This window comes from Dipodomys ordii, unplaced genomic scaffold (genome assembly GCF_000151885.1).
Source record: "Dipodomys ordii isolate 6190 unplaced genomic scaffold, Dord_2.0 Scaffold25, whole genome shotgun sequence".
NCBI lineage: Eukaryota > Metazoa > Chordata > Mammalia > Rodentia > Heteromyidae > Dipodomys > Dipodomys ordii.
In genome coordinates this window covers 9,247,850-9,259,362 of record NW_012267241.1, presented here as the reverse complement: position 1 = coordinate 9,259,362, position 11,513 = coordinate 9,247,850, and positions in this window count along the sequence as shown.

Here is an 11,513-nt window from a genome sequence, read left to right as displayed (position 1 = left end):
CACACACACACACGTCAAATGGATACATTTGTCTTTAATGAAGGTAAAGAGAAGGAAGTATTGAGGTGATCCCCACAGATTTTCCCAATCATTAGTATTCATCCTGCAAATGTAATTAGACTTCACAAGCCCAAAGTTTAGCTTCCTTACCTCCTTGTTTTTATATACTCTCAGTAGTTCAACAAGAGCACTTTGGCTTTTAAAATTCTAAGTTAAATTTTAAATGATAAAATATTTCTATAAGGTTGTTGCAAATAACAGTACTGTTTTTGTACTGACTTACATAAAACTAGGAAAGTTAATCTCAGAAACAATGTATTTAGTTACAGTATTTTTTTCTATGAAAGCAAATCAATGATAACTTACTTAAAAAAGAATAGCTTTGATGAAATTCTACTATTTCAATGCTTAAAAAGTTAATGGTAACCTATGATATAAAAAGTCCATCAGGGCTGGGAAGGTGGCTCAGTGGTAGAGTGCTTGCCTTGCATGCCTGAGGCCCTGGGTTCGATTCCTCAGCAACACATAAGCAAAAAGAAAAGGCCGGAAGTGGCGCTGTGGCTCAAGTGGTAGAGTGCTAGCCTTGAGCTGAAGAGTTGAGGGACAGCGCCCAGGCCCAGAGTTCAGGCCCCACGACTGGACCCCCCCCCAAAAAAAAAAAAGCCATCACATAAAATACTGTTAAGTTGAATACAGTAGCTCTCCAGAAGTATCCGTCAATCCCTTGGGCCAATTTAGTAGCTTTGGCAAGGAATGAGAAAAAGAAAGGCATGTTTGCAGGGATCTCCCCCTTTCCTTTACTACTCAGCATATCCACAATAGAACACACAACGTTCTAGTCTCATAAAACTGCTGCAGCTAAACTCTGGGAAATAGTTAAAAGTGGCAGTCAGTAAGAAGCGCTTCATAAATAAATTTTAAAAGGTACCATGTTAGCAAGTGACTAGGTACTTATTTACACTGGGTTCTCAAGAAAAGCTTTTCTGAGGTAGTGTACTGAGAAAATGGGGGAAATTAAGGGGCCTAACATACAAAAACCCTGCATATAAGCCTTCTAGGCAAAGACCTCTGGGATTCTGCATATCATATTTTCTACCACATTCAAGCATCTACTCTCTGTCAAGTGCCCTGCTCTTCAGGCATATCCTACCACTCCTAGATGTCAAAGATGCCATGGTTCCTCTAGCTTCCACGTCTCCATATTTGTTTTTCCACTGTCTGACTGACAGCTTAGTTTCATCACTATTATTGATTTCTTTGTACCACTAAAAATAAAAGATAATTCATTGTGTATCATAAGTGTGTATATAAAATATGTAAAATATGAATTCTAGTTTTATTATGTACCTTTTAAAAGAAACAAAATTTAAGAGAGAGAGAACAGCAGCAAAGAACTTCTGGTTTTGGAGTTGTTCTTTAAAGTAACTTTATATATGATGTCTATACAGAAAGAAATCCTTATTTTAAATAGTTAATGAGGCATATTTGTGTAAAAGATAGAATGGGATGATTGAACAAGTTGCCTTCTAAAATTAGGCCTAACCTTCAAAAGGTATTTCTGTACATTTAACTATTTTGTATCAATCATTAAGTATCGACTTTGATTATGTTACGTTTATTTTTTCTATCATTTACTTTTAAACTTCATTTATTTTAACCTTTTGAATGGTGAGCATTGTAATTTTTGAGCAGCATCTCCAAATATTAACATTAGAGTGAGCCCTGATTTGACAGAATTATGTAGTATTATCATATGTGTAGGCTGACCTCCTACCTTAAACTAAAAGAGCTGAAAATAATCATACTTCCTCGTAATTTTGTGCTTAATAAAAAATGGTGATACATTATAGGAAAGATAATGTGTTTTAATAATAGCTACTTTGTTTAGAATTGTGATGTGCTTCAACTCAGGTGCATAATGTACAGAAATTAAAATTTTTGTTCTTAAGACTTGTTTTGATTAAAAAATCTTTTTACTGTGCTTAGTCAAAACTGAGTATAATAACCTTTGAAAAAGGCAGCTTTACTTGATATTTCTATACACATGTGAATATAAAAAAAAGATCAAAGAAAAGAACCATTTTATAGAAGAAAAATGAAGACAAAATTCTAAACCCTGGGTAACATTAGGTATACCACCATCTGTGTATAGCAAGTGTCTAAACTTTTAGTAAAGGGCAAATAGTAAATATTTTGTGCTTTTGAGAACCCTTTCTGTTTTATTGTGCAAAAGCAGTCATAAATGTACATGAGTGAATAGGTATATCTGTGCTCTCTCAAAAACTTAGTTACAAAATAAAACTTTGATATTAATGCCAATTAAATTTTAAAATGAAATTAAAAATTAAAATTTAGAATCAGACAGACACACAACTCTTGCTCTATGACACCAAGGCTGCATTGAAAAAACAATAGCAGATGGGGCTGGGAAGGTGGCTCAGTGGTAGAGTGCTTGCCTTGCATGCAGGAGGCCCTGGGTTCGATTCCTCAGCACCACATAAGCAGAAAAAGCCAGAAGTGGCACTAGCCTTGAGCTGAAGAGCTGAGGGACAACATCCAGGCCCAGAGTTCAGGACCAACCAAAACAAAACAAAACAAAAGATAGCAGAAGAATGAGCTGTGGTATGATTTCACATATGTAAACTCCACAGGTGGACAATTTAAAAAGATACAATTCTGAGTTTTACCATGGTTACTGACACTTGACTAATTTTGAATTCTAGCTTGGCGTTTATAGTCTGACTTTGACCAAATTACGCAACTTTAAAGTTTTTTTTTCTTTAACACAAATTCTCTTTGAAATAGTTGCTATAAAATATTTTTTGATAAATATAATTGAATGTAAATAAACTAATATGGAGATTTGCTCATTGAGCTGAACTTGTTCATTCTTGAACAGCTAATACCTATCCCAAGTGATAATGGAATTTTTATTCTATTTTCTCAAAGAACTGAGTGCTGGTGACATTGTTCATGAAGTGATTGGTTAACCAGCAATTTTGGGTTTCTTTCCCTTTTTTCTTTCTTTTTTAAACTGGTACACAGGTTTGAAGTCAGGGCCTTGCATTCTCACTTGGCTATTTTACTCAAGGCTGGTACTCTACCACTTGATCTATACCTCCACTTCCATCTTTTTGCTGTTCCATTGGAGATAAGAATCTCATAGACTTTCTACCAGGGCTGGCTTCACACTGCAATCTCAGCTCTCAGCCTCCTGAGTAGCTAGGATTACAGGTGTGAGCCACCAGTGCCTGGTTCAGTTCTCTTGTTATTGTCCTTTACCTCCCATTCCAGTCCAGATATTGAACCCAATACACCATCTATAATATTTTACACACTGAGTTTTTCTGCTGTCAGCTGTAGTTTCCTCAAGCTTCTCTTCTAGCGGTTAAGAATATTGTTTTCCAAGTGTTCTTAGTTTTTATGGTGAAGTTTTGCTATTACAAGTGATGATTCAGTCTATTTTAGCCATCCTACCTGTTTTCACTGTGTTAGTCTCTCTCCTACTTGATGTATTTCTCAGAGTTTTGGCTAATTACCAGATACCATCTTCCTTCCAGCTGCTGAACGGTAGTGGGTATGAATGGGAGTACACAGTCAGCAGTACCCAAAAGTGTCAGGTTAAGGTAGTGAGCATACTAGTGCCTACCTCATTGGGTTATTGGAAGAATTTTATGATACAGTGCTAGTAAAAGTACCTAAGAATTACTCAGTAAGTTTTGGTTTCATTCTGTTTAACTTATATCCCTCGTTTTAAAGATCGCTTTTATTACTTTAGGAGTTGCAAATACTTTTTATTCAGTGTTATGTTAACATAAGGCTAAAATGAGTCTAATATTAAGGTCTCAAATAGCTTCACCCTGAAGACTTGAGTTATGCTTCATTTCTTTTTTATGTTTTTTATTGCAAAAATACTGTACAGAGGGGTTAGAGTTACATGAGTAAAGTAATGAGTACATTTCATATCAAGCATTGTTCCCTCTTCCTTTGTTTTTCCCCTACCATCCTGCTTAATTTCTTTTCCCTATTTATTTATTTATTTTTTTGGCCAGTTGTGGGGCTTGAACTCTGGGCCTGGGCACTGCCCCTCAGCTCTTCAGCTCAAGGCTAGTGGTCTACCACTTGAGCCACAGCACTACTTCCGGTTTTCTGAGTGGTTTATTGGAGATAAGAGTCTCATGGACTTTTCCTGCCCTGGCTGGCTTTGAACCGTGATCTCAGATCTCAGCCTCCTGGGTAGCTAGGATTACAGGCATGAGCCACCAGCATCCAGCTTTACCTAAAATGTTTTAATCCCAAACTACATGTTGCTTACTGAATTTAACCTTTCTCTGTATACTTTGTCCTCACATCACTCTAGAACCTGAACAGTTAGTTGCCCTTCTACAGAACAGGAGGAAATCTTTGTCAGATATTCAATGGATAAAGGATTAACTATTTAGAATATATGAAGAGCTAAAAAAATTAAACAGCAAAGTAAATTAATTAGTAATAAATTGGTAAATGAAGTATAGGTGGCTAGTAAGTATGTGAAGAATATATAACTTCCTTAGCCAAAAAGGAAATGAAGATCAAAACTATATTGAAATTCCATCTCAACCCAGTCAGAACGACTACCAACAAGAAAACAACAAATGTTGGGGATGTGAAGTGAGGGTGAGGAAGGAAGAAATCTTCAACTCCTGGTGAAAATGTAAACTAGTAACCACTATGGAAATCTGTATGGAGGTTCATCTAAAGTAGACCTCCATATGACCCTTCTATACCATTCTTGGGCATATACCCTATGGAATTAAATCATTATACATATTTTTCACAATTTTAATTTGTTTGACAAGAATTTTCCAGTGATTTCTTGAACACACCTATGACACTTTATAGTTCTTGCCAACTAGTTCAACATCTAGGTCCCTTTGTGTTCATTAACTGCTTTGGGGGTGTGGGGGCTTGTTTGTTTTTTGGTGCTGGTCTTGGGGATTGAATTCAGCCTGGGCACTGCCCCTGAACTTTTTTGCTCCAGGCTAATGCTCTACCATTTGAACCACAACTTCACTTCCAGCTTTTCTTGCTGATTAATTGGAGATAATAGTTTTGAACCACAACTCCACTTCCAGCTTTTCTTGCTGATTAATTGGAGATAATAGTTTTACAGACTTTCCAGCCTGGAATGGCTTCAAACTGCAATCCTTAGTAGCTAGGATTACAGGCATGAGCCAGCAGTGTCTAATAACTTTTTTGACTGTGTGTGTGTGTGTGTGTGTGTGTGTGTGTGAACTGCAATCCTTAGTAGCTAGGAATTGGGAATTGAACCCAGGGCCCATTCATGTGACTAGTATTGCTACCATTGAGCTATATCCCCAGACTTTTTATTAACTTACTGCACACTGGAGATTGTGAATAGCACATTTTGGGGACCTTCCATTCTGTTTTCTCATAAAGAATGTTGGCTCTTTTATTGTTCTAGCAAGCAGTTAGTTCATTGGCTACTTAACCTCGAAAACTGTGCACCCTGTGTTGAGCAGGCAGCTATATCCTGCCATCCAGCTGTAATTTTTCTTTAGGGTGGTATTATATGATTCTAAATTCAGCTAAGGATAGTGGTAGAGTTTAATATATACTATGTATTTTGGGGTTTCTACTGTGGTAGAGTTTTCCTTTTACTTTATATTTACTCTGATAGCTGGAAAACCCACCCCTTCATGCCATAAGCTAATATGATAATGACTTCTTGAATTGCAGCATCTCTTCTGTGTGGTACCTGCTCTCACATGTACATTGTGTAAAAACACCTATCACCTAATAAAATTCCCCTCTTTAAAGAATTGACTTCTCTTCAGTTTCTACATTCTGGTTGCTCTCCAGTGCTTACAAATAGGGTGTTTTGGTTTTGTTTTGTACTTTTTCTAGAGAACATGATTGTTTTATGTGAGTTTGACACGTTTATCCCATTCCATTTTCTATGTATAAGTTTATCATACTTTTTACTTTTACCTTTTGGAATTGCTATACTTTTGTATATTGTCATTAGTGGCATACAGCTGTGAGTCTTTTATTTTTTAATCCAGTCTGCTAATTTATCTTTTTTTAATGCTAGGATTAAATCCTTAACTTTGAGTGCTAAAACGTGTATTGTACCAATGAATTTCACTAGCAGCCTGTCATTTTTATCTGATTTTCTTTCCTTTTTTTTCTTTGATTTTGTGTGTATGTGCACACATGTAGTATACATTTTGTTAGGGATTGACCATAGGGCCTATTGATCCCAGTGCCTTGTACATGGTAGGTAAATACTTTGCCATTGAACTAAATCCTCATCCTAATTTTATCTTTTAATGGACACATTTGTTGTTATTTTAAATTTAGTAACTGCTGTATTTGGATCTATTTCAGTCATTTCATTTAATGCTTTCTATATTTGCAGATGTTTCAGTTCAAAATTCCTTATGTTATTTTGAATTAATTGATTTTTTATTATTTTTCAACTTTGATGTTTAAATCTAGCATTGTTTTGAATTGTCACTTTAAAAAATTAGCTTTATATTTGAATAAAAAGCCTAATATTTAACCAGATATCTCTGTCCTATACTTAAACTCAGTAGCTGTGTTTCAATTTCAGTTATCTTCTCATATGATAATGCTAATAAATTATGTAGTAATTACTGGACTTCTGTCATTTGCTAAGTTCTATTCTAAGTGATATAGAACAGTAGTGTTAAAATATAGTACTTGTATTTATGGATACAGGATAATTATCTATTTAGCTATGTAAACTAGTGTTGGGTACTATGATAGAAAGGAGCTAAGAAGGGAAAATATAACAGTGGGGAAGAAATAGTGTCCGATGTCTGCAGACATTACACATTTTTAGGGCTCAAGAATGTAAGGCACAATTCTCATGCTGGAGAAGATTTAAATCTGAACAGAATTCCAGGAAGGTGATAAAGATAGAGGAGCCATCAGCACATGATAAATAAAGTTGAACAACTGATAGACTATCCCAAGGATGGTGTGGTGTATAATGTAAAGAGGCCTGAATGAGTCTAAAACAGAAGAGAGCAAGAGAGTAAAGAAGATTGAAAAGCCAGGTGCCAGTGGCTCATGCCTAGAATCCTAGCTACTCAGGAGGCTGAGATCTGAGTATCAAGGTTTGAAGCCAGCCAGGGCAGGAAAAGCCCATGAGACTTACCTCCAATTAATCACCAAGCCAGAAATAGAGCTGTGGCTCAAGAGTTAGAGTGGAAAAAGCCCAGAGACAGTGTCCAGGCCCTGAGTTCAAGCCCCAGGAAGGGTGTATGCATGTTATGTGTGCACATGCTTGCTAGCAAACACACACGCAAAGTAGGAAGAGGAACGAGGAGGAGGAAGAGGTGGAAGAAAAAGGAGGAAGAAAAGGAAGGAGAGGAAGGGAGTGAGAAGAAGAAGAAGGGAGGAGGAGGAGGAAAAGGAGGGATTGAAAAATAGAAAAGTAGTCAAACAGGTAATGACCCTGAAAGCAAGGAAAAGAGGCTTAATGACCACTTGGACATGAAATAGAAAAGAAGGAGAGTAAGGTAGTTTGAAGGAAATAAGGCAGAATTATGGAACCTATGGTCAAGATTGGTGTTATGGCAGTAATAACAGAGTAAAAATAGCATGATCATGTAACCTAGAGTAGTTTCTGCTGGATCTTTTATTTCCCAGAAATTGCTGTCTGCCATTGGGGTCTGCCATTGTTAGTGATGGTTGATAATATATTCCTGGTGTTTTAAGTCCATTGTTAGGGGTTTTTTTTTGTTTTGTAAATCCTGTTTTCTTATTTGTCATTGGTGTTCAAGTGTTAAAAATATAGTAAGGCATTAGTGATTTACCTTGGCTCTTGTCCTACAAATTCCTTAGTATTATAGCCAAGAATTATTCTGTTTTCTGCACACCTTTTCTTTCAGCTACTCTAATTTGCTGTTCCTCAGACATTATCTGCATTTTCCTCCTTCCTTATTTAAGCTCATAATTTTCTTCTGAAATAACCCTTTTGAATTTTCCCTTCTCACACCAATTATTTAATATTTCTCAATACTATTTTCTCTCCTCTTTTTACACCATACTTCCCCACACATATTTTTGGGATTTTTTTGTAAAGATAAAAGAGCACAAACTTAGCTGTCTCATTATCAAACTCATTGACAGTAGAAGCTGTCTGTTTTGTGTTGCTACATCAGAATCCCTGCCAATGGGTAATTTTTACAAGTATATTTCTCACAGTTCTGGAGGCTGGAAGTCTATTACCCAGGCGTCAGTATCTTACTGTGTCATCATGGTGGAGGGAGCATCACTTGATCAGAGCAAGGGAGCATTTGGGTCAGGGCTTCTTTAAAGCTCTAATTCTGTCACAAGGCTCCCACCCTCATGACCTTATCTAACCTAACTTACCTCCCCCAAACCCATCTCCATATGTCATAAGGATAGGTTTTCTTTCTTTCTTTCTTTTCTTTTTTGGTTGGTCACAGGGCCTGAACTCTGGGCCTAGGCTCTGTCCCTCTGCTCTTCAGTTCAAGGCTAGCTCTCTACCACTTGAGCCATGGTGCCACTTCCACCTTTTTCTGGAATCAAACCAGGGTCTCGTGCATGCAAGGCAAGCACTCTACCACTGAGCCACCTTCCCAGCCCCAAGAATAGGTTTCTAACACATGAACTTTTGGGGATCTTATTTAAACCCTACCTACCTGAACTGCACTTTTTTTTAAACGTTTATATATACCAGACAACATAGTGTAGTATCTTGTATATAATTGAAAACGTTTGAGCAAATTACGGAACCTAGGTAACCTAGGTGTGTAGTGGGCTATATTTATGGGTTTGTGTAATCATATTTTATGATGCTTTCTCAGTAATGAACTCACCTGACACATTTCTGAGAACACATTCCTCCTGTCTTTAAGTAGAGCATAACTGCAATGTTATGTCTAAGATAGGTATGTCATTCTAATTTGTAGTTAAGTTACTGAAATTCTATGTACCTGTAAAAGTAGACTTAGTAATTTAGATCCTCTACTGTTTTCACCTTTTTTTTTTCCTTCACAAGATGTATATCTATCTGAACCAATAATTATAGGTTGCCAGAATGGTATTTCAGGAAGTTTTCAACTATAGGGATAGAATACCCAGTTAATCATAGAAAGGCTTTATCATCTCACATAACAAGTTTCTACATAAGAGGTTTTTCAGGCTCCATGATACCATCAAGGCTCATGTGCTTTCCACAGTTTCACTTTTGTCATTCTCAATATGTTGCTAGCTTCCTTGTTGGCCTCAGTATAGCTAAAACTTTGGAATGTGCCATACAGACTTTATGTGGAAAAGTATAGCTTCTTCATTATACCTTTTCCTAGAGAGATGTAACTTTTTCTAAATGTTTCCCAACATTATTCTTAGACCTAGGTGGTCAGGAATTGATAGGATTTTTATTATTGCTGTTGATGTTTTGGCAGTACTTGGGTTTGAATCCAGGACTTTGCCTTTGTTTTGGATATTCTGAACCATTTGAGCCACATCCCAAGTCCAGAATTTGGTTATGTGCATTGGCCAAAGGAATATAACAGCCTGTGGTTTATATGCACCAATTAGGAATAGGTGGCCTAACAGAGCCTTTTTTTTTTTTAACTATAAAGGCGATGTACAAAGGGGTTACAGTTACATGTCAGGTATTAAGTACATTTCTTTTGAACAGTATCATCCCTCCCCCTCATTTTCTCCCAGTTTTTTCCTGTCTCCCTCCATCCCCAAGTTGTATAATTCATTTCCAACATAGTGTCTAGTATCACTGCTGAATTACTTCACTCTTTGACCCACCATTTCTGTAGTTCCCCTTCCCCTCTCCAAATCAGATAAACAAATGTAGAAGACAAAAGGTACACAAAGGAAATACAGCGACAAAAGGGGGGAAAATAGAAAAAAAAAGAAAGAAAAAGAAAAAGAACTTAAAACAGTAACATAAAGAGACTCTTGTTTCCGCTCTTGAGTTCATTTTGGTAAGCATCATTTTATATGATATGCACATAGCTATTGAACCCTTGTGATCCTTTCCTAAGTATATCCTCCTTTGGCCTCACTGTGTGAGACCTGTTTATCATGTCCAAGTGTAAGTTTTTGTCTTTTACTATGCCTTGGATTTACCTATAGGCACATCCTAATTATTACAAATGAAGGAAGCCATACAACCTATGTCTGACTAACTTCGCTCAGTATCATTCTTTCCAGGTCTTTCCATTTCTTTATGAATGGGGCAATGCCATTCATTTTGATGGAAGCATAGAATTCCTCTGTGTGTGTGTGTGTGTTTCTTGATCCTTTGTTCACTAAGGGACATCTGGGTTGATCCCATGTCTTAATTATGGTAAACAATACTGCAGTGAACATGGTTGTGCTGGTGGCTTTAGTGTGGCGTGATTTGTGGTCAGTTGCATACATGTCCAGGAGTGGGGTCATAAGGAAGTCTATGTTTAGTCTTTTGAGGAACCTCCATATTAGTTTCCAGAGTGGTTGAAGTAGTTTACATTCCTACCAACAATGTAGTAGCATTCCCTTTTGGACATATCCCTAGAGTCATCTGTTAATTGTTTTCTTGATAATGGCCGTTCTAAGTGGGGTGAGGTGAAATCTCAATGCTATTTTGATTTGTATTTTTGGTGGGTCATGCAGCTTGAACTCTGGGCCTGGACCCTGTCCCTGAGCTTCTTTTGCTAAAGATGAGTGCTCTACCACTTGAGCCACAGCACCACTTTTGGCTTTTTTGAGTATTTTATTGGAAGTAAGAGTCTCACCGATTGTCCTGCCAGGCTGGCTTTGAACCACAATCCACAGATCTCAGGCTCTTGAGTAGTTAGGATTAGTAGGCATGTGTTGCAAGCACCTGGTAAGCATGCATTCTTTTTCCCCAAGCAAGGCAAAATTTACTTTTGCAGAAGGGTGTGCCATCAGCCAAAACTATATCATTTTTAAAAATCATTTTTACAATGTTTTTAGTTTAACTCTTTCCATAAACCATTTTTATGATCTCTATAATTTTTTGAATTTATTTTCTCTTTCCATCAACCATTTTTATGATCTTTATAATTTTTGAATTTGTTTTCTCAGAACAGTAGAATTGTTTATTGTTTAATCATGCCCACTTAAACACTCTTTTTTTTAAATGGTACTAGAGTTTGAATTCAAGGTCTTAACTCTTGATAGGCAGGCAGGTACCCTACTACTTGAACCATGATCCCAACCCTTAAAGTAATTACAAACTACTAGGTTGCTTTTGAAGTAAATGGAATATCATTTTAAGTGAGTAAAACGATCGTAAGGACATCTCTTACATAAGGTTTATTGAAAGTATTAACAGGCATAAATAAATTGATGGAACTTTTTTAAATTTGAATACTTGGTATTGTAATGATAGTAATTCCTCCAGTTACTTATAAATTTATTTCAACGTATTTAGAATTACAGTAGCATTCTCTTTGAGTGGAGCTTAGAAAGTTAAAACTTTTAAGAAA